Genomic DNA, 5,293 nt, shown 5'->3' on the forward strand with positions numbered 1-5,293 from the left:
TATTCTCCCATCCTGTGGGTTGCCTGTTTGTTTTGTTGACTGTTTTCTTTGATGTACAGAAGCTTTTGACCTTGATGAAGTCCCTAAAATTCATTTTCACTTTTGTTTCCTTTACCTTTGGAGACATAGCTTGAAATAAGTTGCTGTGGCCAATGTCCTAGCAACAGCAATCAGACAAGAAGGAGAAATAAAAGGTATTCAAATGGTAATGAAGAAGTCAAACTCTCTCTCTTCACAGATGACATGATACTTTATACGGAAAACCCCAAAGACTCCACCCCTAAACTACTAGAACCCATACAGCAGTTCAGTAATGTGGCAGGATACAGAATCAATGTACAGAAATCAGTTGCTTTCTTATACAATAAAAATGAAAATACAGAAAGGGAAATTAGAGAATAGATTCCATTTACTATAGCACCAAGAGCCATAAGATACCTGGGAATAAACCTAACCAAAGAGGTAAAGGATGTATACTCGAGGAACTACAGAACACTCATGAAAGAAATTGAAGAAGACACAAAAAGATGGAAGACCATTCCACGCTCATGGGTTGGAAGAATAAACATTGTTAAAATGTCTATACTGCCTGGAGCAATCTATACTTTCAACGCCATTCAAATCAAAATTCCATGGGCATTTTTCAAAGAGTTGGAGCAAACAATTTAGGATTCTAAAATTCGTATGGAATCTGAAGAGACCCCGAATTGCTAAGGAAATGTTGAAAAAGAAAAGCAAAACTGGTGGCATCACATTGCTTGATTTCAAGCTTTTCTACAAAGCTGTGATCACCAAGACAGCACAGTACTGGCACAAAAACAGACACATAGACCAGTGGAACAGAGTGGAGAGCCCAGATATGGACCCTCAACTCTATGGTCAAATAATCTTCGACAAAGCAGGAAAAAGTGTCCAGTGGAAAAAAGACAGTCTCTTCAATCAATGGTGCTCAAAAAAATTGGCCAGCTATGTGTAGAAACTCAACCATTCTCTTATACCGTGCACAAAGATAAACTTGAAATTGGTAAAAGAACACAACATGATGCAGGAATCCAACGGAATCCTTGAGGACAACATAGGCAGTAACGTCTTCTTTCTTTATTTTTTAATGATTTTATTTATTTATTCATGAGAGGGAGAAAGAGAAAGGCAGAGGGAGAGAAAAGCAGGTTCCCATATGAGCAGGGAGCCCAGTGCGGGACTTGATCCCAGGACTCCAGGACCATGACCTGAGCTAAAGGCAGATCTTAATTAACTGAGCCACCCAGGCACCCAACCATTATTTGTTTAAACAATTTATTAAATTTTATTTTTTTATTTTGTTTTATTTTTTCAGTGTTCCAGGATTCATTGTTTATGCACTATACCCAGTGCTTCATGTAATACATGCACTCCTTAATACCCACCACCCAGCTCCCCTAACTCCCCACTCTTCTCCCTTCCAAAACCCTCAGTTTGTTTCTGAGTCCACAGTCTCTCATGGTTCATTTCCCCCTCCAATTTCCCCCAATTCAGTTATCCTTCCCTTCTCCTAATGTCCTCCATGTTATTCTTTATGCTCCACAAGTAAGTGAAACCATATGATCATGGACTTTCTCTGCTTGACTTATTTCATTCAACATAATCTCCAGTCCTGCCAATGTTGATACAAAATTTTTGCTCCCTTCTCTTACTCCTCTTTTCAGAGCTCCAATGATTCTGGTATTGGTTCTTTTGATGGTATCTCATAGATTACATACACTCTGCTCTTTTTCATTATTTTTTTCTCATTCTCTTATGACTGGATTATTTCTAAGTTTTATCCTCTAACCCACTGATTCTGTCTTCTACCTGATATTGTCTGTGTCTTCATTTTATTCACTGAATTCTTTAGTTCCAGGATTTCTGTTTGTTTGTTTTAATGATTTATTTCTCTTTGTTATATTTCTCTTTTATCCTCTGAACAACTATATAACAATTTTGAATTCTTTATTATTTAGGTAATATATACATAGTTTATACATTTACATAACTTATTTATTTTTCTGCCCAATGCAGAGCTTGAACTCATGCCCCGAGATCAAGAGTTACATGCTCTACCAACTGAGCCAGTCAGGTTCCCCAGCAAGACTTTATTTTTTGTGTTTGGTTATTGCATTATTATTATCAACTTTTGGTGATGTTATATTTTCTTGATTCTTCATGTTTTTGGAGTGTTTCTTTTCCCTTAAAATACATATGTTTTTTTGTTTTGTTTTTATTTATTTATTTCTTAAAATTATTTGTTATTATATTATGTTAGTCACCATACAGTAGGCCATTCGATTTTTAAATTTTTTATTTTTAAAATTTCTTTTCAATGTACCAGAATTCATTGTTTATGCATCACACCCAGTGCTCCATGCAATACATGCCCTCCATAATACCCACCACCACCCTCACTCAACTTCCCACCCCCCGCCCCTTCAAAACTCTCAGATCGTTTTTGAGAGTCTATAGTCTCTCATCGCTCTTCTCCCCCTCCAATTTCCCTCATCTCCCTTTCCCTCTCCATCTCTCCATGTCCTCCAGGTTATTTCTTATGCTCCATAAATAAGTGAAACCACAGGTTATTATTTTTTGATGTAGTATTCCAAGATTCATTGTTGGCTTTTGTTTTATTTTGTTTTGTTTTTAACAAGCTTTAGGTCACTTTATTTTTCTTGTGTAAAACGACGTGGTGGCTATGGCTGAGGCTTAGGTCCTCTGCAGGGAGATTCTGCTGTAAGTCTTCAGAAGATGGTCAATGATATCCTGATAGAGAGACTTGGTGAACACTATCCTTGCAGAAGGCAAGGGTGGGATAACTGCAGGTCTTGAAGATCATATCTAAAGTAGACTTGGCAAAGTTGCCCAGAGTGCCAGTTCAGCCTCTGGCCAGGTATAGCAGTCATCAATTTCAGCCATCATCATAAGCTTCTTGGGCATAGGGGCTGAGACAATGCCAGTACCTCTGGGAGCAGGGATGAGATACAGTAACACAGACCTACAACAGCCTTGTACACAACACTGCAGGGCTTGCAGATCTTGTTCCCCCAGTAGCTCAGCCACACAGGACAATGGAAACCTTCGCCAGGAGATGGCCCCATGGATGGCAGTGGCTAACTCCTTGGAGCACTTGACATCCAGACTGATGTGTCCATTGTCATCTCTGATGGCAACAAATGCCTTGAACCTGGTCTGCTGGCCAGCCTGGGTCTGCTTCTGCACCAGCAGAATCTTCAAAACCTCATCCTTGAAGGATGCTCCCAGAGAGAGAAGTCAATGACCTCAGATTCCTTGATGGGCAGGGAGATAAAATAAATCTCCTCCAGGACTTGCTCTTCATGTCCTTGCCAGGTGACCTTGGTGAGGGGGATCCACTCCTCATTCTTGGCCTTGCTTCCACAAGCTTTGCTGTCTTGGCCCCAGACCCTGGATGCCACTGCCAAAGCCTTCTTGAAAGCCTCCATGGCCTCACATTCCAGGGCCCTCTGATTCTGGGCAGTCTGGCAACACCAGCGTCATCTGCCATTTGGTATTTTCTCAGAGAAGTTCTTTGGAGATTTGTATTGTTCCTTGTACACTTGACTTAGCAGTCATCTCCTCTAATTTTTACTAGCTGCCTTCATGTGAGAAATATTTTGTTGGTCCTACAGATATTTGGGATTTTCTGTAACTTTGTGCAGAGACACCTGCTCCACACTTCCTATTTCCTTTTGTGGCATGATTCTTAAGCTTTTATGTCTTCTCTCAATCTTCCATCTCAGCAGGATGGCTGCTGGAATGTTCTTTGTGGTTTTCCCAAAGGTGGTGCTATAGGTCAATATTGTGGTTTGTCCCTTGCTCACAACCCTGGCTTGTTTCCTTCGTGGACTTCTGTCTAGCCAAATTTTCTCTTACTGCTATTCTCAGAAGCTGGTTGCAGAGTAGGCAGAGGTGTGGGTCTGGCACTCAGGGTATTAAGGGTGTTTTCGACAAATTGGGAAGAATCCTTGGGTGAGGTTTTCCTAGCAGCTTATGGCTAGGCTTCCTGCTGAAGCCTAGAAAGCAGCCAGCAGGACCCACATCAGTTTAATACCCTCTTAATGCTCTGATACTCTCATTTGCCTGGTTCCTGATCTGTCTCTTCCCAACCTGCATTTTTACACTCTGGTTACTCTGGGGGACAGATGCCTTTCTTCAGCATTGTTCCACATAGCTGTTCAAGTGGGTACTTGCTCATTGTTCTCCCTTCCCCACTGTGAGAGGGTTTCTGGTCTCTTCTTTTTTCACACTATACAACCAAGATTAGGTTTGCAGAGTAATACTTGCAAAGTTCCTCTTACAAACTCTAAATTCAAGTTCTCATGGCTTTTCCTCTCTTGGAGTATTGGAACTTCTCTAGAAACCTGGAATTCTATAAATTCTCACTCATCCATTGTTAGCTGTCCAATTCAGTGTTTCACAGGTGATGTGGCTGAAAATGTTGGATAGGTTTGTAGTTACACAGTCCATTCCCAGATCTGTCTCCCTGTTACCTGATGCACAAGGGATGAGACTCCTCATGGGTCCCTGGTCTATGGGTCTAGATCCCACAACTCCCACACAGGCATTTTTGTTCATAAATACCCAACTTTTGATGTTAATGGCGGACAAAACAAGGAACATCATATACCAACATGATCCTACAAGACAATATTGTTAATTGTACTCATTATGCTGAATATTTGATCTCCAGAACTTATTCATCTTGTAATTAAAACTGTACCCTCTGACCAACATTTTGCTATTTCTTCCCCCCCCCCTTCCCCTGTCAACCATCATTTTATCCTCTGCTTTTATATACCGTATTATTTTAGATTCCACATATAAGTGAGATAATGCAATATATGTTTTACTATGTCTGGATTATTTCACTTAGCATGACATCTTCTATGTTGTAACATCCATGTTGTTACAATTGGCAGGATTTCCTTTTATTTTAAGGCCATATAATATTCCACTGTGTATGTTTTTTTTTAATACTTTTTCCTTTTCAGTGTAATGATATTCATTGTTTTTGCACCACACCCATTATTCCGTGAAATCCATGCCCTCTCCAATACCCACAACCTGGTTCCTGCAACCTCGCACCCACCGCCCCTTCAAAACCCTCAGATTGTTTTTCAGGGTCCATAGTCTCTCATAGTTCACCTCCTCTTCCAATTTCCCTCAACTCTGTTCTCCTCTCCATCTCCCCTTGTCCTCCATGCTATTTGTTATGCTCCACAAATAAGTGAAACCATATGATAATTGATTCTCTCTGCTTGACTTA

At 40.4% G+C, this 5,293-nt stretch overlaps 1 pseudogene; it reads right to left on the minus strand.

Moving 5' to 3' along the window:
* Window positions 1-2,715: 2,715 nt before the first annotated feature.
* Window positions 2,716-3,532, minus strand: LOC116585537 (annotated as a pseudogene).
* Between the last annotated feature and the right edge of the window lie 1,761 nt (window positions 3,533-5,293).

The sequence above is a fragment of the Mustela erminea genome, chromosome 3 (genome assembly GCF_009829155.1).
Source record: "Mustela erminea isolate mMusErm1 chromosome 3, mMusErm1.Pri, whole genome shotgun sequence".
Lineage (NCBI taxonomy): Eukaryota > Metazoa > Chordata > Mammalia > Carnivora > Mustelidae > Mustela > Mustela erminea.